Source organism: Dromaius novaehollandiae, chromosome 1, assembly GCF_036370855.1.
Source record: "Dromaius novaehollandiae isolate bDroNov1 chromosome 1, bDroNov1.hap1, whole genome shotgun sequence".
In the NCBI taxonomy this organism is placed as follows: domain Eukaryota; kingdom Metazoa; phylum Chordata; class Aves; order Casuariiformes; family Dromaiidae; genus Dromaius; species Dromaius novaehollandiae.
Genome location: NC_088098.1, coordinates 168,990,924 through 169,018,282, shown reverse-complemented (window position 1 = coordinate 169,018,282; position 27,359 = coordinate 168,990,924). Strand labels below are relative to the sequence as shown.

Here is a 27,359-nt window from a genome sequence, read left to right as displayed (position 1 = left end):
AGACATGATGCCTGTGTAAGGGGTATTACTGTTCATCCCCCAAATGTCTTTTTTTATTATTCATTCATAAATTATTATATTCATATTGCAATGCTCTGAGGATGGCAAAAGATATGATTTTCAAAAGAAATGTATTCCAACTGTTCTGGAATCATAGCTGGCCAGTAGAATTTGCCTATCCTCTGCCAAGCAAGGAGATAGATAGAAAAAAAAAAAGAAAATAAGTAATAGAAAAAGAAGAAGAGATATAGAGAATTTACATATCATTTACAGTAGAGGTGGAAGACTGGAAAACATCCAGCTCTTGCTGATGTCAAAGTTTGCTAATAATTATTCAGTTACTGTATGTACCTCTGATACTTAGAAAACTGGCAATGAATGAAAGTATTCACTTAGAGAGAAAATCCTATTTGAGCAATCTAAAAATAAACCAAGGCTAAATTTATTTCAGTGGAATTAGTACTTTGAAGTATATTGGAATTTTTTTTAGGAGAATTTTATGATTTAACAGTTTTATGATACTGGAAAAAATCCCCCCAAATCTATTGTATACAGGCATGTCAAATAATTCTTATTATTTTACAGGAGTAGCAGTCTTAGCAACACCACAAAAATCATTTAGAAAGTCTGAAAAGGACTCCAGGAATTCATTTACTCTATTCCCCTGGATGGAGACAAAATCATGAAAACCTATGTCATTCAGTACAAATGCGTGTCTAGCCTGTCCTTAAAGACTACTAGCGAGAGATTTGACAGTTTCTAAAGTAATGTAATTCAATGCTTAATTATCTTTCCCGCAGGAAAATCTCATCTATGTCCTACTCACAATAATTTAAATTATTATTCTTTGTCCTGTCTACTATAGGCATGGAGAGCAGATTACGCCCTTCCTCTATGCAGCAGGCTTTTTATACAGTCCTCTTTTTCGCATCCTTCTAGAGTTTTCATTTCTCTAAGCCAAATACCCCCAATTCCTTAAGCCTTCTTGTAGACCATGTTTTCTAGACCTCTGACAATTTTCTTTGCTCTCCCTGGGTTCTTTCCAGCTGGCCTATATCCTTCTTGAATTGTGTGTCCCAAAATGAAACTGCAGCTGATGACTTGCCAGTTGCCAAGTGGAATGGAAAAATTTGTTCATTTTATTTCAGACAATACATCTATTATACACTCCAGTATATTTTCCTTTTTCACTACAGTGTGAAAAACATTCAGCCTGTGATTCATTGTAACTTCCAGTTCCCTTTCTCAGTTCTACTGCTTACCCAGTAATTCTACATCTTGTATTTCTTCAGCTACTTATCACTGCACATAAAAAAAAATTATATTTTGCCTTAGCAAATTTAATCTTTTTAGAGTATTTTTTTGAGGAGTCAATATCTATCTGACTTAATCCTATCATCCAAAGTGCTTGCAAATCTCCAGTGGACATTAGCACCAAAATCAATGAGATATTGTTATCTTATACGAATTATAACTATTGAACGCTATGAGGGGTGGATCTTTTAACGTACATCCTGTTCCACATTTTTGTTGCCTGCTTATGAGACTTTCATGTGAAAGAGCATTGAAAGCCATCCAGGATGGGATTCATTTAGCCAAGTAGAGACATCTAAAATGCAGCCTTCTAGAATGAATTCATCTTATTCAGCTACAAAATCTGGATTCAGTTGGCTGAACATGAACACCTAGTGCCATGTGAGATGCCAGAACAATCTGCATCACGCTGACAGAATTTAAGATCAAGATCTACACATTTCTAGGGTGCCAGTCCCACTGAGGATACTCCTCAATACTCAGAATGACAACAGATACAGATTTTTAAGCAACCATATTAAATGTAGAGTAGCTATATTTGCACTAGTTGTGTAGATTTTGTTGGCATTCAATAAAAAAGAAATATACAGTTTTAGGGTGAAATTAAGATGACCATGGTTTTTGACATATACTTTAGGATTGATAATTAACATGTCAGACACAATACAGTATCTGAAACATCCACACAAGTCTGGCAGTTATTGTGAAATATATGCAAAAAGCACATGCTTTTCTGGAGTAATACTTGAACACCAAGCAAGATACCCTAGACTATTTGCAGAGGCACTAGACATCTAACTGAACCAAAAATCTGCATATTTGACATCTTGGGATGGAGGGTATCAGCTTTAAATTTAGACTGCTAGAATGAAATGTCTAAAACATGGCTGATATTTAAGATTTTAATATTGTATATGAAGTCTAGAGTTATTAGCCTCACCTTTTAATAGAAACCTAAATCTAGTCAGCTGAACAACTTAATTCAGACTCCATTGACTGTATTGACTAGATCACCATTGATCAAAATGAGAATTTAGGCACCTGACCCTGAAGGTAACCTTATGTGTAGATGTCCTGAAGCACACAGGTCTGGTGCATTCAGTGAAAAGGAAATATCTGTTGAACTCGATTATATCTGGAAATACATATTTAAAAAGATCAGATGACTAATATCCTAAAAATGCTATGTCTAGTGACTTAAGGGGAGTATAGGATGCCTAGTTTACATGTAGATATATACATTGTAGATTTCTAAGTTCAGGTGTGATGAATCCTACTTCTTTAAGGGAAAGAAAGTGTGCCCTTACTATTTTGACCCTAAACATTCCACCTCTGTTCATGCAGATCTAAGGAGAAGTGAAGGTTCTCTGAAGTTTTCAGTTCATTGAATTTAATGTTTCACATTTGACTCATTGGCAATGCTCTGTCAACCTCTTCTCAGAAAACTGCCTTAATCATCTAAAACAGTAAACTTCCTTCAGCCTAAAGAACCTTGACCTTTCATAGGGTCAATATACCAACAGAGTTTTCTGCAGCAAACACAAATTTCCCTATCTCTTACCAAATGATTTATAAAGAATCAATGAAAACAGATTACACATCCTGTCTTAATGGATGGACATATTTTATCCTGTTTAACAGTTTTATCATGGGGGCAAGGAGAAGGACAGCTTTGAGAGGCAGTCCTGCCTTAGGTACAAACCTTGCACTACACCAGCATATCGCAAAAGCACAAATTGATTCATTCCCTGATTATCACTTGTAGATATGCCCCTGAAGAATTTACTTTTGAGGATAAACCTGTAATAATGTAAATCATAACCTAATGGCTTGACTTATCATCATTAAAATGGAAATCCCAGCTACAGAACTGCTAACTTATTTCTGATACTCTCCAGTTCCTTGAAGATCAGCCCACAGTACTGTGACCTTAGTGTAGCATGAATATGGAAAAAGAGGACTGACTTTTTTTTCAGTTTCAGCCAATGTATGGAATGAACAAGAAAGGTCAGTGCTTGTTCAAAATGAGTACTTTACTGGGCCTGGCTCTGTTATGACAGATCTGGACCTATAAGTGAAAGAAAAAGAGAGAAAGAGAGAGAAGGAAGGATGGAAATAAAAAGAATGAAAGAATGAACCAAAAAGAAAGAGAAAGAAGGAAAGAAAGAGGAAGAAAGAAAGAAGGAAAGGAAAAGGAAGTCAGGCAGAAAAGGTCAGTAGCACTAGGTCCAAAGGGTTTCTTCTGGAATTTCTTTTTTGGTATCCTTTTTATTGCAACATTAACTTATCAATATTATAAAAATCTTTGTCCTTTTCCTTTTGAGCTTTATTACTACCTTTCTATTACTACTACCTTTATTACTACCTTATTTACCTATTACTCAGAAGTAAATGAAAGAATAAATGTATAAGGGTTTTATTGACATGAAGCTGGGATGGCATTTTGAAGTGAGTGGTGCAGGTCATTCCAAACGAATGCTCTATATCATCCTGTCATGTAAGCAGTAAAAATCGTAAGGAGGAATGGTTTAGATATTTATTCTTTACTCTTTGTGCATTTTAAAAGTAAATACAGTTTATCCATGGGTTACCTACAAAATATTCTCCTTCAAATCTGAGTGGGAGCAGAGGAAAGGGCAAACTGGCAATCTTTGAAAACCAACCAAACAAGCAAACAAACAAAACAGCTGTTCAAAAGTCCCTTTGAATCGCTACATGCTGGATCCAATATAAGTGCCTGAAGCAGGATTAAGTTGAAACTTAGATGCCTTAGTCTGAACTGTGATCCAAATGTCCCTGCATCCTTAAATCCTGAGGCATCTTAACTTTTTAAGGCAAGATATGGGCTTATTTAACTTGGAAGTTTTGTAGACTTTTAAAGCATCATTATTTGTTTTAACTTCGGATGGCTGCAGTATAGGCAAAAGAATCGTGCATATTTATGGTGAGACTGACCTATTTTAGATACTTTAGCATAGGATGAATCATACTACATGAAGTGACATTTTTCTCTTCATTAGCTTCTCTTCATTAAAAGGGAGATTAAGATGAGTGTCTCCAATGTAGATATTTGTGTCTGAAGTTAGCTCAAAGGAATCTCATGTGCAACAGTCCTTTGCCTCAGTCCTTACTGGTAATACTGGCCTTCAGAAATCCCAGACCCTGTAGACCAGGGAGAAAGTCTGGAGGAAGGAAGACTTTCACTTGGTGGAGGAGGATCGTGTTAGGGATCACTTAAACAAACGGGACACCCATAAGTACATGGACCCTGACAGGATACACCCACGAGTGCTGAAGGAGCTGGCTTGTGTCATTGCAAGGCCACTCTCAATTATCTTTGAAAAGTCATGGTGACCAGAAAGATTGGAAGAAAGTAAATGCCACCCCACTTCAAAAAGGGCAAGGAGGAGGACCCAGGGAACTACAGACCAGTCAGCCTTACCTCCATCCCTGGAAAGGGGATGGAGCAGCTCATCCTGGATGCCATCTCTAAGCATGTGAAGGATAAAAGATGATGATGAGTAGTCAGCATGGACTGACCAAGAGGAAATCATGCTTATCCAACCTGATAGCCTTCTATGACAGGATGACTGGCTGGGTAGGTGAGAGCAGTGGATATTGTCTACCTTGACTTCAGGGAGGCTTTGTGACACTGTATCCCATAACATCCTCATAGGCAAGCTGATGTAGTATGGGCTAATGAGCAGACAGTGAGGTAGACTGAGAATTGGCTGAATGGCAGAGCTCTGCGGGTTGTAATCAGTAGTGCAAAGTCTAGCTAGTGTACCCTGGGGTTGATACAAGGGCCAATACTGTTTAACACCTTCATTAATGACGTGGATGAAGGCATAGAGTGCACCCTCAGCAAGTTTGCTGATGATACAAAGCTGGGAGGAGTGGCTGATACACCAGAGGGCTGTGCTGCCATTCAGAGGGACCTGGACAGGATGGAGAGATGGACAGAGAGGAACTTCATGAAGTTCAGCAAAGGGAAGTGCAGAGTCCTGCACCTGGGGAGGAATGACTTCATGCTGGGGGTTAACCTGCTGGAAAGCAGTTCCGCAGAGAAGGATCTGAGAGTCCTGGTGGACAACAAGCTGACCATGAACTAGCAATGTGCTCTTTAGGCAAAGAAGGCCCTAGGTTGCACTGGAAAGAGCATTGCCAGTAAGTTGAGGGAGGTGACCCTCCTCTGTTCAGCCCTGGTGGGGCCACTCCTGGAGTGCTGTGCCCAGTTCTGGGCTCCCCAATACAAGGGAGACATTGACATACTGAGGTGGGTCCAGCAAAGGGGCACAAAGATGATGGAGGGACTGGAGCATCTCTCGTATAGGGAAAGGCTGAGAGAGCTGGGAGTTTTTAGTCTGGAAGAGAGAAAGCTCAAGGGGGATCTTATCATTGTGTATAAATATCTGAAGGGCAGATGTAAAGAAATCAGAGCCAGACTCTTCTCAGCAAGGACTCTTGTCAGTGAGGGCAAGAGGAAATGGTCAGAATTTGAAACACATGAAGTCTCCTTGGAATGTAAGAATAAATTTTTTACTATGAGGGTGACTGAGCACTGGAACAGGTTGTCCAGAAAGGTTGGAGATACTCAAAAAGCCATCTGGGCAGGGTCCTGGACAGCCTGTTCTATGTTACCCTTCTTGAGCAGGGGGGTTGGACTAGATGATTTTTAAAGGTCCCTTCTGACCTCAACCATTCTGTGATTCTGTGATTCTGTGCATGTTAAAAACTTCTCCAGACTGAGCAAATTAGCACATAGTTTGCCTGGCTTTTCTTTTACCTAACATTCTTGATGGTGTCAATTCAAAATGCCTTAGCTTTAAGTACAGCAAGTTCCATCTTTCTTTCAAGACAATTTTGATGCACAATTTATAGAATAATTTAGTAGTGATACCATTTACTAAAAATATGTTAGAAGTAGGTTCAAATCACCCTTCATCTACAAACTCATCTCCTTAAATATTCCTTTTAATACACGTTAAGCAAGAGAAGGTAGGAGAAATTTAATTCTCTACCTCTTTTGTTGGGCCACACAGCAACAAAAAATCAAGATTCCTGAGGCTGCAAAGTGACAATACAACAGAGAGGATGATTCTAGGGGAAGAAAGAGTTACAGATTCCACCTCAAATTCAGGAGAAAATTCAGGATTTTAATTAAAAAAAAAGCCTTCCATCAAGTACAGTCCTAGAATAGTAAGTAACTAAATAAGTAAATAAATAAATGCTCTAATACTGGAGTGAAGAAGCCCCATATCAAGCCCTACATCACATGTCTTTATTTGCATGTTTCAATTAAAATTTTAAAATTTATATGGCAAAATCATGGTTTTAAACTTTTAAATGTAAATATGCTTAGTTTATAACTTTGGGCTACCACACACCCTACTAAAGGAAATGTCAAAGATCTACAGAAACTACTTATGGAAATAAATTCACCATATTTCTGAATTCTTATTTAAATTAAAAGCAGATCATTTAAATACAAACCAAGCAAGAGTAAGGCCAGTTTATACATTGATTTAATTTTATACAAATCTGACTTTTAGGGCTCAGAGGGACTGCAGTATTTTGAAAATGAAACACTTTAAGACTGCATAGTTAAGAAATTGGAAGATTCACCTGATGAGCAAATTGAGACAGTAAAGATAACTAGTGAGGCTGAGTACAGGAACAATGAAAGATGCTTTTTCTGGTATTTTTCAACCTAGCATGAATAAGATAAAGTGTTATATAAGTAATATTAACAGTCTTTCTGCAGTCTTAACTCATACCTTCCCCTGATTTTTGCTTTCCTTTTATTCTGAGCACTTTTTATTCTTTTTCTATATTTAATACCTTGTGTAGCTCACATTCCCCCTTTCTCTTCTCTTGTCTACTTTTTATTTCTTTCTGTTTCTCTTTCCCGCTTCAATATTTTTGTTTCTTCTTCTGTCTTTTAATGCTTCCTTTTCAGTGCTCTGTGTTCAAGCTCTTTTCTCTCCTTGTGCTATTTCTTTCATTTTCAGTTCACTGCTTTAGGTTTTTGTTTTTGTTTTTGTTTTGTTTTGTTTTTTTTTTTTGATTTAGCCTAGTTTTCTAAGCAACTTGGCTTAGGAGAACACTTTATTTTTTTGACTGTTTATCTGCCTCACATTGAGGCAGGTAACGTTTGAATCCATTGGCTCATTAACCAAAGCTGACGGAAGGGTAGATCTCTTACAGATATGATGTTCCTGATAGATTTGAAAAAGTCTGTAGCTGGCAGGAGGGCAGAGATCCAAATCAATGTCCCCACTGAATGAAAAGCAGGCACGAGCAAACCCCATTTGGAGAAGAAACAGCTATCAGGCCCACCACCTCCTGTGTTGTCAGCAGCCAGGGCCACGCACGTTGCCACTTGCCCAGCCAAACAGGTAAGGCATGTGGATGGGAGGCAGCCCGGGACACGAGGGAAGGGAGGATGTTTCTGAAAGAAATTGGTCTTCTTCGGTTTCTCTGCTCAACTTTTCTTTTCTCCTCTTCCTCCCATGCCATTAAAGTTAAGCTAAGGCAAATGCTTAGACTCTTCAGGAAGTTGTTGCCATTCTCAAGCCCTTGGATTCACCCCGGTGTGTGTGACAGCCCTGGCGCAGGTGAACAGCTCAGGGCACAGACCTCCACTTCCCTTTGTAGAAAATGGACTTCTGCACTGGCACTGGATAAGCAAAGCAGCTAGCAAGAGCTGTGGCTGCCAAATTAATGTTTTGGGGCACTAATGGTCCTAATTTATTGCATTCAAGAAGCCAAGCAACCAGACCAGTTTCTAAATTAAGGAACCTTTGGATTTCTGTATTTTTACTGTACCAGAAACAAGACTTTAAGATTAAGTTCTCAGTATTCTACTCCAATTTAAGGAGTAATTAATAAACTTATTTGTTCCAACCAGTGGAACAAACAAACAAACAAAACCCCCAAATCTGGTTCCAGTTAGAAATTTGGCCTTCTGAAGTCCTCTGTTGCAACAGCTGAAGTACAGCAGGAGAAAATTTATGCACAAGGCGCACTGCATAGTGTACAGGGGAAAAAGATGCTTCTAAGAGACTATTCAGATAAAACACATGCTGTGCAGGGAGCCACCAAGAACTAGGTAGTAGGAAATCCACAGCATTGTTTATATATTAAAAAATTTATAAATTCAATAAAAACATGAAAAACAGAGATAACACTGGAAGAAGAGACTTGAACTCCATTTTCTGCAGAAAATAGCAGAAGTACCTACAGCCTACTCTCTTTCACACTTTCCTTTTTCCCTCACTGACTTTATGAGAGTTACGATTCTTTTTCCATAACAGTATTTCTTTAAAAAGAAAGATGGAGAGTTCCCCACATGTCATAATTACAGCTTAATCAATAGCTTAGAGGTTACAGACTCTTGCAGAAGTGAAGGATGTTTAATCCATGCATACTGGAGAAGGCCTAGAATCAAGATTCCTTCTTCTAGGCCAAATGACATAGCTGTAAACTGCATGTTAAGAGTGGACATAATTTACTTTTCTTCAAGTCCTCACATTTTAAGAGGGCTGTATCTGAATATTTTTCTCTTTTTTTTTTCATTTTCATTTATCTGATCCCACATTTTAGTCAGTACATGATCCCATCAGTATACATGAGATGTATAGCATGTGATCTCTCATATCAGGTTTCACAAGTTTATGCAATATTTCATTTACTTTCTAGGTCATATCAGGGCTCATCTGAGACCCAGGCAACTTTGTCTGGATAGATATGAAGGAATAACCAGAGAAAACAGATCAACAGGGGAAGACCTAGTAAGTTTATAATACTTCAAGGGCAATTGGCTGCTGGATGTCAGTGGGTTTTTTTGTTGGACAAGTGACAGGTGGACTAAAAAGAGATTACAATTCTGAATTGTAGTCTGAGAAGAGACTTTAATGAAAATTACCTGTGTTTTGGAGGCATCTAAAGCCTTTAGTGGACTTATCCTTTCTTGCCATGTTTCCCTGCAACAATATGACTGTATTTGCAAACTCTTTGTCGTCTAAGCTGGGACCGCTAGATCTAGAAAGACAGATAAGAATCCAATTGCCAAATGGAAATCAAAGCAGTACTCTAAAATGGAAGAGAATGGAAGAGAACAGGAAGACAGGGGAATATGTAACACACTAACCAGTGGATTACAGAAATTATTTCTCAGCTGGATATCTGTCTCTCCTGCTATTTCTGTTCTCCCTCCACTATTCTGCCATGACCAACCCTGCTTCTCACTGATTCTGTCCTGTTCTCTGCTACCCTAAACTCCACCATATTACAAATGTCTGCAAGACATCATTAATTTAATATACCTCTTAGCTATTGTGGCTGCAATAACTATCACCTCCGACAATTCTGAAAGAAAGATTTTTTTTTTAAGTTTGTACTTGTCATGTTCCATATGATTCTAGGACAGTCACTGCCAAAAGGTTCTTCATAATGAGGCTGCTGAGAATGTCATGAGTGAGAACTGTTTTAATTTACTTTTTATATAATTGGAAAGCCCCAAATCCTTCCCTAAAGTATTTTCTGTATTTACATTTCATTTATTTACTCTAGGATCTGAATCAACTCTTTTTTTTTAGTTGTTTTAAGTTAATCTTATCCAGATTGTGTCTTAAATATATATATAGACATATTTAATTTTGAACAATTTTTAGCAAGCTCTAGTGGATGGAAACATTCAAGCTAGTGAAACACTTTGGATACCAGCTTTCCTAGATCAGAAACAATGAGCCATCTGATGTTTGCCTGAAAAATCATAGGAAGTAATTTATAAATAAGACTGTGCGTTCAAATTCTAAGGTAAAGAGACATGTACAATTTAATTACAATTGTGTTACAAGAAAATCCACTGAATATGGATTCTGTATTTAAACCCTAATCTGAGTAAAAAAGAATACTTCAGAATAGCCTATCAATCACGTTTTTTTCCTCCAGTTAAGCAAAGTTCTCAATTTCCCTCCAGCAATTTACATCCTTACAGTTTGTAGTTGTAAAGTGTTCATTCCTGTATTCTTTTAAACTTTGTTTTTTTGAAAAGAGAGGATCATTTTCCTCTTTATAGCTCAAAAGAACAGGAAATAATTTATTTAATTAAAAAAAAAATCTTTCTGATGGACTGTAAGTAAAGACTGAATTAGAAGTCATGAAGTAACAGCATTATTCAATTGCTGTTACTGTATTCACCCTGTTTACACACCGAACTGAATTACCTCTTGTGCAGTATCTTTGCAGAACTCCATCAAAACAGCCACAGCTGAAATTAGTTTCACCGCAGAGTCAGATACTAGCCAAAATGCCTTTAAATGCTCTTTGCCGACTATTGTTGAGCTGCTGGTAACAGAAATAGGAAAAAATTATACCACAGTTTAGCTAGAAGTGCATGCCACTATGGCAAGTGCATGAGGCACTGAGAGCTGAGACATTCCTCTTCTCAGTACTGAGACAACAGGGGAATTGAGAGCAAAGATCACTGTGTGATGATCTCACTGTGACCATAATTTAGTTTTTTTGTTTCGTGTATGCCTGAAAGAGAACACTTATGCCTGAGAAACAACTTGGAGAGGGAGGAGGAATGATTTTTGAATACAATATCCCATTCAAGTACTTTCTTTTTTTCTTAAAACTGTAATCTCAAAATGAAAAAGTGAAACTCAAATAGGCTACGTGACAGCACCATTAAGTGACTCCCTACAGAAATGGCATTCTATTATTTGGCAGAGAAACTGAGAAACTTATTTACACTTTTTCTAAGCTTGGGAATTTGTCACGGAACTTTTCACTCACTTAATAGATATGTTTTTATATTAAAATATCCAGACTATAAAAGCGATTTTCTTTCAAGTAAGCTACATCAGGGAATAAACTACCAAAGGCACCCTTTCTCCAATTACATATATACTTCTGTAGAAACCTATTGCAATCCAGCCCTTGGTTTGCAGTGACGTGGCAGCTTTGCTTGCTTTGATCACACATCTTTCTCATTCTCTATCATGAGTTGTTGTTTTCTGAATTGTGAGGTTGAATATTATTATTATTTAAATCTTACCTTATCCTCCAAAGCAGCAGGAGTTCTCAAAAGAGAAGTCAGGCAACACTGTTGAGCTCTGACACAGTTTTGATACCTGACCTTGGGGAGAATACCTTTTAACCAGGAAATTTGATTGCTATGAATAGGGCCATCAAAGAGTGTTTCTCTTATGCTTGATTTAAAAAGGCATAGAACAGCTCTCCATAAAGTGTCTACCTTGGAAAAACTACTCTGAGCTCTTTAGATATGTTGTATAATAACAGCATTTTCAGCCTTCACAGATAGGCAGCAGGGAAATGAAGAATAAAGCTCAAACAGCCTGTTGAGTAATTCCTCCCATATGACTGTCTAACTCACTGTTGGTTTTGGCTCAGTCCAACTATATACTTGCTTAGGCAAATCATAGTCCTCCACTCCGGAAGCACAAAGGCTGGGAAATGCATCTTACTATACTGAAACTGTTCTTGAGACTAAAAGCCATGTTTCAGGCAATGTTCAGAAGTTTACTACACGTAAAATGAAAGAGAGAAAGGCTGTCATGTGAAAGTAGTTCTTCAGTCTTGCTCAGCTGTTTATCTGATATTGTGTGACTCATCCATAAGCAGCTGAATAGTTTGAGACAAAGCTAAATAATTCTTGGCATTTGATTTAGGATGATTCTTCCCCTATTCCTTATTAGAGCTGCAGTTTATTGCTTGACAAGGTAACAAGCAACTTAAATACTCCCTTAATTCATTCCAAAGCATGTTAGCCTTGGAGGCATTTATCTGAACCAGATGAGTTGAGCTAAAGGATATTTTCCCTTTACGAAACAGAGAAAAACTATGATGTTTTTCTGGTGTAGTCTATCCACTTACAAGATTTTTAAAAAGCAACGAATATGTCAAATTATTCTGGAGGCTTCAGCCAAATTGGGTAATTGCCATCTCATAAAATCTGCTTTTAGGGTCTTAATTTTCATTTGCCTTTAACAATTCTTAAAAACTCCATTAAAAACAGTACTGAGGAAAAAGAAAAAAGTCAAGTGAAACTCTTCTTGATTTTTTTTGTAAATTATCACTGGAGTTGTAACGACGTCCTCAGAGAACATAATTATTTAGGATTTTTTCATTAAAGGATGTTCTGAACAGGCAGAATTGTTAAGAATTTGCATTAATTAACATCAGTCTTTTAACATTTTTAATATATAACTTTGGAGAAGGGGGACAGGGTCAGTTTAAGGCCAGGACTTTGTAGCTACACTAATACATGCCCATTTCTTTTGACAACTGGGACGTGAGTGGCTTTTCAAAAGACAAAAGTGTCTGTATACAGGACATAGAATTTTTAATATGTATTTTGATGAGTAAAAGGTATCAGAAGCTTTTCAAGCTGGAATTTTCAAGCTTAAAATTAAGGTTAACCTCATGTCAAACTATAGCAACACAGAGGTATAATTGCAAGACAATGACTATCACGGAGTTGTTACAAGTAAGGTTAGCTCTATATATTCCAGCTGGTAAAGCTAATGCTACCAGATCATGAAAGGTATGCATTTGAATATGAAGCTTTCAATTAATTTTCCAATATTTTTTCCTACAGGATTTCGGTAATTCTTGACTGAATTGAAATTTGATACAGTAATGACACAAAATGGGTAGGGCTTTGAATCGGGTCCCTGACTCAGGAGAAGGAAGAGGGAGAGGATCAGAGATAAATACTGTAGAGAAGCAGAAAAGAAAATGATGTTGTGCAATTAAAAGAAGATCTATTTCTCATCCACTGGGAAAGAATAAACAGCACTATTGATGGAATAACATTGTCCTTTTTCTTCACAAAACCTCCTAAGACAACTCTGCAGTTAGGATTTTACAATTCACATACTACTTTTACTATCAAATATTATGCCTTGACTTTCTAATTCTCTAAGGACTTATTTTATTTTGGTATTTCAAAAAAGAAAAGGGCTGCATCTTTCTTCACTGTAGAAGTTGTGGTAAACAGACTTCTGTCACAAGCTGATGCTTCTAAGAGCTGAGGCTGCAAATCACTAATTTCTGTGGTTCATCTCACTCCTCTTGGATCCTTCTCTTAGAATGGAATGTGATATTCTCTGAAGGTGTTTTCTTTGCTGCCTACTGAGGGAGCCCGGACACCTGCATCAAAATAATTTCTTCTCTGCAATAGAAAGGTGTGGTGAATCTTGTTCATAGTGCCCTGCACTGTTTTTCAAAACTGTAACAGAAAGATACCTCTCCATTCCCATTTTCAAGATTTCCCAGGTACCGTACATTAGAAGTGATCATTCTTTCTGCTGACCTTACAATTATATTCTTTAATGAATATTATTTTGGAAATTAACAAGGATGGTTAGCTTTTTTAAAAAAAAAAACTTTTCAATAAAGCACTGAAATGGGATCTAGACACCTTTAATCTTCATTAAAAATATGATTCAAAAATGTGGGGAGAGCTCCAACCGTTACTGGATGGCAATATTCAAGGCACACATATTATGTTGTCTCAGGGCAGTTCAGGGCTTTTGTTATATATGGGTTATGACAGAAAAATATAACTGTAATTAAGCTAACAGTGATATGTTTTGCAAATAATCAAATATCAGCTTCTAATTGTATATGTTCTCTTTTGTCTTGCCTTGCCTTCCCTTCTCTATCCCTACTATTACCAATGAAACAGACATTGCTTTGGCTATCTATAAGCATAACTGACATAGGATGAATTTATTTCTAAAATTCTACAAAGAGCAGATAATACCATCGACAGTTCAGTGTGCAATTGGGTCTACTATGTTTTGATTCTGCAAAATTTGTTCTCATTACATTTCCAAAAATAATTCTTATCTCATCCAACACTGAGAGCAAAGAAAAATTCTTTAAAAATATAATTACTAAAAATAGGAAATCAAGAATTCATACATTTGAATAAATAATAATAAACATGTTTTAAATTGATACCCTTTGCATAAGATAACCCGCCAAGCAGTAAAGATGCAGAAAGGAGAATAGTCTGTAGCTCTGTGTGTGTGTGTGGGGGGGGGGGGGGGGCAGAAAATAACTTACAGAGGAATGAAACTTTACATGAGAATATGAACACCATCGAAGAATCAGGTCCCAGTGAGAAAATATGTAGAATCTGACCAATTATGTTTGATGCATTCTACATATCCTTACCAATTGTCGAAGTTACTCATTAAAAATCATTTTCCTCCTTACAGTTCAAATTCCTACTGAGTTTTGCTCAGAAAAAAACATTGTTTTGTTTGTTTCCTAAAAGATTAAGCGCCAGAAAAAATGTAAAGACATTATGTAATAATTACTTCAAAAACTACAATTACTACTTTGACTACTTTATGAAAGAAACTTAACATCCCCTTCCCCTCAGCCCTTCCTCTCCCATCAAAACCTACAACAAAGCTTATCCTTTGGTAAGTGCATCTTGAAACATCAACCGCCAAATAGAGATATCCTGACATATATTTCTGAAATGTGAGAACTCCTTCACATTTCAGAAATTTGTCACTGGAAGCTTAGATAAAAACAATCATATCATACTTTAGCCTTTGATCTTTCTTTGGTAAAGGAATGCTTTTTCTCTTTGGCTTATCTACAAATGAGACTTGTACTGACCACAGTACATCATGTCTGCCTTATTAGTGTGAGTTAATAGTAGCCTGAGGACTCCTTTTGTTCTCAGCTCTGCTGTTTATTCATTTTACCCAGAGGTCAGTAGCTGCTCAAACCATCACGAACTGATAAAAACATGTTCACGATTTCTTTTGAACCAGCTGCTGATTCTGAGACAAATGACCCTATATGGAACACCTTACAAGAGAAAAGCTGAAAAAATTCAATTTGCAAGCATATGTTAGAGGAACAAGGGAAAGTTTGACAGAATTATTTTGTAAGATTTATAATAGAAATGGATATTGTTCAAAAAAGCAAAGGTATTTTATATAGAAATGGAATAACAATAGTACGAAGCAGGGCTTGTCTGATTGATTTAGTTGCAGGCACAGTGAAATTATTGAATAAGTTTCCTGATTTTTCCAAAGGACTAAGTTCAAACTAATTTGTTATTATTGCAAATGGAAGAATGGGTGAAAGTATTATTTTCTACTGTTTTGGTTTAGAGTTCTGGGAAAATTATTAACTGACAAACTTGTCTTTAGAAATGTAAACATCGATGGAAAATAATTGAATGAATTACTCTTCTGTTGAAGCAAAATAATTGCAAATTCTATGCCTTTCTTCAGTTACACACACTGATTTTAAACAGCAGGAAAAAAATATTGTTGCATAAGAAACTACATAACAAGATGATGTAACTAGATAAATCACTTTTTTTTCATAAAACAAAAGGAGGAAATTTTAAAACTACTCCTTTACTGTAAAATTCACACCATTATGCTGGGTCACATAACACTGAAGGTATTACATACAGATCACTTAAGGGTCAGACTCAGTAGTAGCAGAGCAAAACTTCCAAGTTCTGGAATATTTCCTGAATCAGGACTTCAGCCTTTGGTTTTAAGATAGGGATAAAGATCAGAGATGGATCCACAAAAGGATCTATGCCTCTCAGGTGAAAATTATGTCTAAAACTCCATACTTCAATGGCACTTCTGCTAAGCAGGTCCTGAAGACAGAGGTGATCCTCCCCATCCATGCTTCTCCACACCTCATGGCTAAGCACCCAGCAGAAGGACACTTCCTTAGAAGTACCTCTGCCCAGGTGGTATGTGATTATCAGTAGCCCCCCATGTAAGACCTTAGAGGAGCTTGTTTAGAATATGCTAGCACAGCAATTCAATCAGGGCACTGTAGGAGGGTGTGGGCTCAGCAGGAGGCATTACTTTCCAGGGCTCTGCTATAGTCAAATTAAGCAACAACACAATAACCATTTTCCATTCCCCTGAAGTCTCTTGTCTCAGACAATTTGCCTGTGTTTAAAAGATGGACTTGTAAGCCAGAACAAAACAATTCTCCTCCTAAAACTCATCAGTGATAGTCTCTTTTTGACCTGAAACATGATTTTCATGTATATTAATTCCAAAAAGTAACTTGAATTTGGACTTCAGTTAGGAACCCTCAGATGGGAGCTAGTGATGTTGAATTTCATCTTCAAACTAGTCTAGCAGTGATGGCTAAGCAAGCAGCAGCTAGCAGTGAACAAGAGGTGGGGATCAGAACAAGGAAGTTTGTTTCATTTATTATGAAATGAAAATTAGGATTTTCTAGTGATGCCCATTCGTTATGATTTGCTAATGCCTGCGTTAGTATTTAGATTTATGCTCAGCAGCAAATCCCATGAACATCTGAAAAACACTTTGAAGGAGACAGATTAGCTCAGCAGCAACTTGCCACCAGTGGTGGCTCTGTCTTCTATGGAGATAAGATTCTACAATTTAGCTCTCAGTGATGCATTGTCTCTCTGAAAACAGTAGCTCTGGGCTTCTGATTCTTCCTTGTGTAGGAGTTTCTATTTTTAAACATGCTCCAACATTATTTCTGATTTTCAGACATGGATAACTGCAGAAGAAGTGTGCATACATAATAAGCATATATAAATATATTTACATGTATGTGTAGTAGTAAAATATTTAAATAAAAAAACAGTTCCTAAAGCTATTCATCTAAAACTGAAAAATAAAAAGAAGTCAATAATTATGTTAAACTGGAATTAAGTTTTAAAGTGCATAATATTAATGTGATGGTTAAAAAAAAAAAAAAGTTATCCTAAAAGACAAATCCAGAAAATTTAGTGGTTATTTAAACCTAAAATTCATAAATATTCTTGTATGGAAATGCTTTGTTATGGTTTTCAACAGCTTCAATTCTAGCATGCAAACAGTTTAAGTTCCTTTGATGTCACAAAACAACCATTAAGAATTATGACTTTACTGTAACTGTGTTTAATAACAACATACAGCCATGTTGTCTGATTCAGGACTTTTTTCACAGAAGTATAGCTTCTACTAGCTGAAGAGTGAAGAATATAAACTAAAAATGGTATTTTTTCTAAATGACATACTTTTAATTAGTACCAGCTCATAAAATAAACAGCAGTCTGAACTCAGGAATTTCCACATTCTCAGAATCTTTGCCTACAAATGTAACATCTTCTATCTAGGGAAATTACAACATATGCTCACTTATAACAAAGGGACTTATTCGAAGCTGCAGTTGACATCTTTTAATATATATGCAATATACACGTGGATAACATTCAGATTGCAAATTTGTGGATGAGAAAGTTAGCAGAAGGAAAATTTAAGATTGCTCTCGTGGTGTTAAATCATATGTGTTATTCTTATTGAATGTACTGAAAAACACATTTAGCTGTCTTCCTAGACACAGCCAACCAGAAAATATTTTGGAAGTGCTCTTGATTTGTCTGAAGCAAGTACATGATTCTACTACAGGTGGGTTTTTTTTCAGTCAGTCAGTTCTTCAACTATTTATAAACAAGTATCAGTGCCCAATGAGATCAGTCAAAATGAAAAAAAATATATCCTTGAATCATTTCAGTTAATTATACCTGGCAGAAACTTGGCTGAGAGGGTGAAGCATCATAATAGGTGTTCAAAGTGCTTAGTATTCTGGAATAAAATTGCTTTGGTATTTAAAAAAAAACACTCATACAAAAGGAACTAATATCAGCAGTCATATAATTGTGTAATTTTCCAACACACATTTTTTTCCCCAAAAATTGTGGTAGCAATCTGAGACTCCATAAAATGAATTTAGGACTATTAATAAAAGGCTTAATTGCTTGTCAACTGAGCAGAATTTCATGGGCCTACAAAGGTCCAGAAGACAGGCTGAGAATCATGCAGCTTATCTTTCTAGAAAAATCTTTTTTTGTGCAACTGATTATTTGCACTACGGGCCAAAATTCTAAATATTGAGGGGAAAGGTGAGTTGTCTGTTATTTTTTATTATTTCCAAAGCAGAAAATATAGCTTCCTATTCACAGAAATAATAAAGTCAACTGGAAGGTTGGGTTTTGTTGTTTGGTTGGTGTTGTTTGGTGTTTGTGTTAGCGTACAGAGATAGGATACATGGGGAGAGAGGATGCTGCAGGTAGATTTTGGAGTGGAGTCACAGTCCACCTGGGTGTTCTGATGCCCTGGGCTGCATAAGTTATTTTGTGCACCCCGCAGAGCAAAAAAGCTGGTTCTTCATTATAGAAATGAGATGTATAGAAAGAAAAGGAATTGTATACAGTCAGCATTTAACCATGCTTAATTACGCACATTCTTTTCTGCAGCTTAGACATCTGCTTAAAATTTTGAATGCCTTTCACATATTATTTTAGATAGAAACAAATGTATGTGGATTGTTCATTTAATGCTAATGAGTAATTTACAAAGAAAATATTATTAATCTGTTTGCATTTAGAAAATACCAGTACACAAAACATATTTTGGCTGTGTTTGCTTAGCTTTCCGGTACATTATCAGCCATAGGACCATATGTCACCATAAATAATCACAAATGATCATCTTCTTAGCCTTCTATTTCAGTGAAGAGGAAGAAAAAAAAAACTACAAAGAAAAGACCTAATTTCTATACATTAAATGAAGTTCAAAATGCAAAGCTAGTAGCTACATTAGCCTATTTATTATGTTTATGAATGTAAACTACTTAATTTTCAGTAAAAGCAAAGTTCATAAAGGGTGCTGCACTTATATAGAACATACCATCAAACTAGAACAAGAGATCTGCATAGGTCTTGGATAACAAGTAAGGATGAGAGACAATAAACAATAAGAGTAGTTAAAAATTTAGATGGCCCAGTACCTATTTTTTAAGTGTCTGCCTCAAAAAGTGCAATCCAACTTTTTTGTCCTGAGGAAACTACACAGACACCAATTATGCAGAAACCTCTGAATGCGAAAATGGAAAACTCATGGAGCAGGATGTAGCCTCAGATAATTGAGACAAAACAGTAAGTAGGAAGATGCACCTGAAATGCAGCCACACTGTCCAAAGCTAGGGATCTTTAATCAATGCTCTGGGGTCATCTTCTGCTCCTTAGAACCTAGAACTAGGGAAACTTTCATGAGTTTTGATTATGAATATATATGTTGGAAACAAAGAAAACAAGCAAACAAAAAAATTGGTACTCACCACAAGTAAAGTAGGGGAGGAAAGAAGAAAAGAAAATTGCTGAACGGTAATGTTTTTGAAAACCTATGTCTTGCATGCCGTAAGAACTCCTAAGATATGGGTCCCTCACCAGACCTTAGCAGAAGTGTTGCTATTTAGTTTTCTTTCAGTCAGGCTTGAGCAGATGGTAAAGTACTGACCTGCTTGGGACCACTTGTGGGTCTCCTGAATTCTAGTTGAGATGGAAGATGTAAGAACCTGTGGATGCAGCTACCCTGTCAGTATGGTCAGCCGATGTTCGAGATTGTCCACAGGCTCTTTACTCAGGGGAAAACTATGCATCTTCCCAGACAAAATTAAGAGTGGGTGCATGGCTAGGCTGCTCTAGGGACTGCCCTAATTAGCAGTTGGGACAGCATGTTCACTACAAATTTAGGAATGAGACTCAACATCAAATTCAGACCTCTACATTTAGATGTCTAGAAAGGAATAGTCTATATGTGATTTAGTTATCTAATCTTTCATTAGATCCAATGAAGGTTTGCTAAGATGCCATCCTCCCAGTATATTTAATTAAAATAAGTTATTGCATTTCTAGCCTCTCCAAATCAGTCTTCTAGGGTGCCTACCTGTTGAAAATTTTAGCTCTTAATTTAGGAATTCCTTCAGTGCTGTGATACCAAAGAGTAAGTTTGTAAGGAAGAGTCTTTAAATAAGCAGCTCACTAGATTATGGCTTTAGCAACTTTTGGACTACAGTATTCCACTGGGGTATCAAACGTATCCACACAGAAAAGTAGGAAGAGCTGGACAGTCCTTGGTCTTTTTATTTCCCCTCAGAGAGGCTAACACAGAAAATACCATGCTTTGGGGAACCTAAAAGAATGATCACTCCAGCATAGAAGGTTTGTAGAAGATGTTGGTCTTAAAACATTAACAAAAATGATAATTAACAAAATATTTTGCTAAACATTTTTGTGATCTAGATACATAGTATGAACAAAACTCAGGTAATACTGCAATGCATTTATGTTAAACAGAGGAAAATGTTCCTTTATTCAAGTCACAGTTTCAGTGCTGAAACTTTACTTTTCCCAAATCAGCCTTGCAAGGTATCCAAATTAATCTTTTTTGTCATTTCACTGGAATAATTTTAATTGCATCATAGGGCTTTGGAATTTCATGGTTTCAATTTTTGTGGATGTATATTTTACCTAAGAATTTTTAAATTAACATGGTAATTACTTGGGGTCCCTTTTTTCACTCACATTAAAAAAAAGAAAGAAAGAAAAGAAGACTGATGAAGGATACTCCAAGGATGCATTAATGCAAAGGATATTGCATAGAGCCTAACCTGGAGAGAATGTGGGTCCTGAATTAGGAACAATATTGAATTAGTAATGTAAGGGAGAAACAGTTTTTGGTTTTTTTTTCTGTGAGTTCCTGGGACAAAGATATATCACTTACTTGTTGATCCTGACTGGCTGTGAGAAGACACAATAGTTTTGCCTCAGAGACAGCACCTTTTCAAAATTTTGTGTGTCACCCTGACTTTCAAATTTTTAAGTCAAGCCCTCAGGCCTGACTTAAAAACTTCCAGGTCTCAAAGGCCTTTAAAAGGCCTTTTTAAGACAAAAGCTTTATGATTCTGTTTGCCAGGACTCATGCCCACAGTTTACATGAATGCCAGAGTGGAAAATTCAAATTTTCAGCTGAAATTGGACTAATGATATTCCTCAGCTTGATATTGCCTGTGAATTTCATCAGGAGATTTACATTTCTGCTGGCTTGTTTTGTCAGCTTCAGAGGATGTACTGCTTACTGTTCACATAAGGTGTGTTTCTGGTTGTCGCTAGCACTCGCGCTCAGTTTCCTGAATCTGAAAGGAAATTTCTCGGGTGTCTTGGTCAAACACAGAGGACTTGAAGGAGTATGGAAGAGAGGATTTTGAAAGCAACCCTGGGTTGTATGTGCTGCAGGGCCAGGGAGGTGAGATTTTATGCAGCTGAATTAGAATTAGGCTTCATGAGAGCTGAGCCATTGAAGGCTGCAAAGCATCCCTGGAGAGCATTTGCAGGAAACTTATTTTCCTCAGATTGTATGTGTTTTTTATGGTTGAATATTGAGAGTTTGATTTTATTTCCTATGGAAATCAGGGTCAATGTGAAAGTTTATTTCTTTAGTGTGTTCAGAATATGACAGGCCCTGGAAGCTAATTCCTCAATGTCCACTAAATCACTGTAAGGTATGGAAGCCACAGGAAAGACAAAATCATTCAAATAAAAATGAATTTGCTTTTTCTGCATATTTTTCTGGTTCTTAAAAATAAATCACTCTTTGTTTTATAGTTATATGAAAGACACACAGCATATATTATATTTCTTGCTGACTTTATTCCTTTTAAACAAATGGCACTTTGCTTTCAAATGATTTAAACCTGGTTATTTTTGTGCATTTTCACTTAATCTACAGATCTAAGTCAAAAATGATAATTGTGCACTAATATTAAGAATTTCTCACATGTGATTGGGACCCTGTGGGTGAAGTTAGTACCCAGCCTCAGGTTCTCAGAGCTGCCACTGTGGTTTTAGACAGTGGCTCTATTTTCAAGTTCTTTCCTAGGAATAAGGGTTCACCATAATATCTTTGTCCATTCAACAACAAGAAAGATTTTTACACTATCAGGCAAGAAGGAGAGAAGAAGAGCCCGTAAGAAAGCAATTTCTCAAATTGTGAAGACAGGAACATAAATATATCAAAAGATTGCAAGCAAATGAAAAATAATTGGCTTTTGATCCTTCCTATGAATCATCTTGCTATAGTATCTGTTTCTCACAGGACTTGAACATTCTATAATTAAGATTAGAGCTTTATATTGCAAAATATAAGCCACCCAAAATAATGCACAAAAGCACACATTTGTTATTAGAAGAAGGATTTTATTCACACACAAGATAGGAAGATATGACCTTAAGAAGAATAGGTTTGATATGATGAAAGCAGAAATGGAGGAAAGGGGGAAAATATTCTGGCAAATAGATGTAGAAAATAAAAATATCCTAGGCTTTCTTAAAACAACATCTCTTTCCATAGTTTTGTTCATCATCTTCTCCCCCCCCACACACATACACTTTAAAGGCTATCATTTAAAACTGCTGGCAAAATAAAAACTTTAAAGTAATTTCTGTGGTGATAATCATATCTCTGGTTAATGAACTGCAAAGCTTAAAAAAGGAGCTCTGGTTTCGGAACTGGTTCAGATTGGGTCATATTTATATTTGTATTTACAGTATAATAACAATATACATTTAATTACTCAGTAAAATTTAGGTATAGCTTGAAACTCAGATCTTTGGCAGTCTGTCTGCTGTACTGGCTTTAGCATCTCATTATTTTGAATTTATCCATCAGAACAACATTATTACTATGAATAGAGTTTATAGATCTCTGGATCAGTTGTGCATAATATGTTTGAAAGATTCTTTTCTCTGGAATCCCTAGCTCTGATTTTTGAAAACTCCCCAAATAAGAGGAAAGTGATATATGATACTTTGTGCAAATTTGGTGTAAAGGTCTCCATTTCCTTTATTATGCAAATATTGAAAAATTCCTCAATTAGAATTACAAAAGTTCATACTTAATTGTATTCCATTTCTATGTATGCAGTTGACTATGTGAGAGGGAAGACACTGGAGAATACAACTTCTAAATGAGAGAAATTCAATGGATAAACACAGATTATTATTCTGCATGGGATCTCACACCCTTATTCTACACAAGAAATTCTCGGAAGTAACCTTTAAAGACAATATATTTCTTTAACGTATGTAGAATTTTAAACTGACTTAGAAAAAGCTCAGCTACAACATATGCCATTTTCCCTTCCATAATCAAAATCTGAGACATAAGGATTGTAAAACATGCTTACAAAGTTGTTCTTGGCAGTTAATGATCTATAAATATTGTATTTGTTTATGTTCAGTTTATGTAGAGACTTGTAAGTAAAGTACTTTAACATAGATTTCATAACCCAGCTGTGTTTACTTCTAGTTTACTTGTTTACCACACATAGACCTTTTCTGCAATTGTGTTGTTAAAATGTTATTGATGTAATATTGATGTGTGAAAATGTATCAGATGTACTTCTAGCAATACTCAGTAGCATTTTAGGTTGGCATATTGATCCCTGAACAAAGCCCAAGCAAACTGACTTTCTAACCATTAGGAGCCTAAGTAGCATCATAGTTCTTGTGTATAGCCTGCCAGTGCAGGTGTGTTACTGATCTCCTTCTGCACATCCTCTGAAGATAAAGAATATTTTAACCTCCATCCCTAAAAGTGTTATTCCAAGCAGGTTTTAGTCCTAGTGTTGACAGGTCAGTATTTCCCCATGTATTCCTGATGCTTTAGGAACTTGTTCCATTGGTTAGATTTACAGGTAGGAAAATTGGAGGAATCTCTTTTTCTTCACTGGATTTTTTTTCCATTATATTAGTTGAAATTCTAGCTCAAACTATGGAGTTAGCAGAGTTGATTGAGTAATGGACACACTTGTTTATATTTTTCAATGGATAACTGGATGAATTTCCAGGTCATTATTCAAGTACACTGAAGGTAATTGTGCCAGATGATAGCATTTTAATTGGTTATGCATGGTACCAAAGGGTCACCTGGAAAACAAGCTGAGATGTAGACTTTAAAATAACAGTTTTACAGTGTAAAAGAAGACCATGAAAAGGCTATTATTTTCATGGCTACAGTTCAGAGAGCTCCCTCCAGGCCAAAAATGGTAACTGTTTCTCCCACATTCCTACCATTTTCACAATTAAAATCTTCCCCCTCTTTAATTTGAAAAGGAAAGACAGTTAAAATACCACATCAGAAGACATGTTGTTCACAGCAACACAACAAACTGTAGTTTCTGTCAGGAGTATATTAGAGACATCTAAAAAAAGACTGATAGTGATAAAGAAAAAGCATATGAGTTCCTGCCTATGTCAGAAATGTCTTGAAAAGATGGTCTTTGAAACTAAAATAAAAACTATGACACATATCTCATAAATTATTTTGGGGTGTGTCTGAGAAAGTAAGGTTTTTGTTCTGAAGTAACACTAAAATAAAAGAAGTCTCTGCTGATTTGTATTTGATTGTTAGCTGAGTAGTTCAGAGAGGCTTAATGTTGACCTCATAACTCAGTGATACTAAAGATCTGTTGTAAATATTGAATGAGTGCTGGTGTGTGCTTAGTTTTTAGACAAGTAAATATTGATATTCACCTCAGCTACAGGTTCTATAAAGACCATAGAAGTATGACTTTATATTGCATGTTTTATTTCTTATGGGGATTTGTGTAGGTGTGGAAATAAGTTCATTATTTTTCTTAAAATGGGATGGGATGGTAAATATGCATTACATTCTGCTTATGTCATATTTATTTGATTGTCTACATGATTTTTGGTGCAGATAGTTTTGTAAACATTAGCTGATCAAATAAAATATATAGCCCCAAATAGGAAGAGTCTAATCTTAATAAGAAGCTCAAATATTTGAGACCGTAAATACAAAATAAGCATATAGTTGTGTGTGCTTGAGTTTGCAGGTATCCAATAAGTGATATGTACGCTTAACACAGCATCTTCACCTTCTATCCACCTTTCTAGAACTAGCGATTCTAACAGTTATGCAGAATGTATTCTCTTTTTGTTGAAGATAATTCTTGATAACTTTAAAAAAAATTCTCTTTCTGATAGCATACCTTATTACTACATGTAGTCCTTATGCTGATGTAAGTATATGTATCATGTATGAGTCTATTTAACTCATTCCATACTATAGAGCTTATTATTTTATGAAATCTATTAAAACTGTAAAAGTTGGTATCTTTATTGATGAAGTTAAATTTCTAGCATCGCGGTCCTATAGGTATCTAGGTATGGATAATCACAAGCACTCATCTGGAAAACAAGGGAAGATAAACAGGACTAAGAAGCACAGAAGCCAGCTTGGAAAGACCTAATTGTAGGACTTGCCTCAAAACCACCATGTCATTACTGGGAGTGTGAAAGTGAGTTGTTTCCATTATTAAAAACGTAGTTCACTAGTGTTGCAGCCAGGATCTTGTGACAATACAGCTTTGAAGATCCTAAAAATGGATCCACACTCCACTTGTGGGGATAAGTAATTATCAGGCACGAGTTTAATGTCAAGTTAGACATTTCAGGCAAAACTAAAAGAAATAGACTCTGAAAGTAAGAAGGTATTTTTTCAGTACATGATTTTCTGAAGTGAGCTTATGTAGGTAAAGAACTGCCAGCTGTACTACACTGTGCGAAATTAGAGAACAGCATCATTTTGCTCTAAAAATAGCCAAAATTTGTGCTATGAAGCAGGAAATTCAGTAGATTTTCCATTGCATACTTAAAGTTCTTGGATTAAATAATACTAAGTGGGTGCTGAAGTTACTGCCTAAATCCAGTTCTGACATCATGCTCAAATGTAACTTTGCTGATTTAAGTGTTTTTCCTAAACAGATTCTCCTTTGCAGATAAAGAGAAATCTCACCTATGTAATGAAATTTTAAAATGTATTACTAAAAAAAAGATTTTTGTTCTAAATCAGTCTTTCTGATCCTAAATATAGTGCAAAAAGTCCACTATTCTCAAAAGTGTTCAGTCAAAGAAAAATAAATAAAACGGTTCAAATACATATGCCTGGAAGTGACTTCAGAGAGGCTTAGCTAATAGGAATAAAAATTTCCATGGTATAAGCATGCATTTGCCATCCGTATGAGGGCCTCATTAGAAAATAAAAAACACATGTTGGTGCAGTCTGTGGTATACTATTTTATCATAAGGCATTTGATTATGCCAACCATGTAACCATACCTTGATCCTTCCCAAAATAGTTAAAATGTATTTACTGAACAGACATTCATATAGTTCCACACACTGACTGCAACAGAACTACTCTGAGTGAAAAAAATAATCCCATGAATGTACTTTTGCAAGACTAGGACTATTACGGGCTTTAAATCAGATATAAAACATTTGAAAACTCAACTTTGAAGTTAGCAAGGAACATTCTGAACGCAAAATATAAACAGAACAATTCAGGACTCATACTTTAAGTGACAGAAAACATAAATTAGAGAGTGTTTATGAAGTCTGATGAAAAGATTCCCTGAAATTGACTGTGCACACTCCAGATACATTTTATCATATATTAAAAAAAACAGATGAAGGAATAGCAATAGTTCTCAACTGACCCCTTCATCTCAGTGTAAGATAATTTGAAGATGGAAAAAATAGCAGTGAAATATTTAGTCAGTGATTTCTAGCAATGAGAAAAGAAAAAGATGGTGTCAGTATCTGCTATTGATCTTAGAAGCAGGAGTAGAGTAAGAAGAAAATTCTTAACAGGAGTTATGGTTTCTGTGCTACATGGAGGAATATTAATTGCCCATATAAATAAAGGACCTCTATAAATCATAAAAAATGTCACCAGGCTATTTGGAGGCCAAGGTCATTTACCAGAAATCAGACAAATTAGAAAAGAAACAAATCTGATCAATTCTGTAAAAAGTGGAAGGAGACAGTAAAGAACGGGTATTAAAAAATCCACACAAAAATGATTTAAAACATGATGCTCTTTTCACTATATGGGTTCGATTTAAATTAACACCATGTGTAGGAAATAAGGCAGAAATATGACATGGATGATTGAAATAGATAAGTACAGAGGCAGTGCTGTATATTAAATAAGATTTACTATTCAGATTTAAGATCATATGAAATATGTTGCATGGAAACACTCTTTAATCTATAAGGGTAATTTAAGAATGAATAAAGCAAAAAAACTAGAGTTTGAATTTTCCAAAAAGTTGGAGATTTT

At 36.0% G+C, this 27,359-nt stretch overlaps 1 long non-coding RNA gene across 2 annotated transcripts in view; it reads right to left on the bottom strand.

Moving 5' to 3' along the window:
- LOC112995696 (uncharacterized) overlaps positions 1-11,513 on the bottom strand; it is a 31,440-nt gene extending 19,927 nt beyond the window's left edge. Inside the window, exons 1-3 of one of the 2 annotated variants that reach the window (XR_003262226.2) lie at positions 11,381-11,513; positions 10,545-10,662; positions 9,242-9,357 (exon numbers count right to left, since the gene is read on the bottom strand). This is a non-coding gene — a long non-coding RNA (uncharacterized LOC112995696). Of the gene's footprint in view, positions 1-9,241; positions 9,358-10,544; positions 10,666-11,380 lie in introns of both variants that reach the window. The other variant, XR_010392035.1, reaches the window with a different exon arrangement.
- Positions 11,514-27,359: the final 15,846 nt, after the last annotated feature.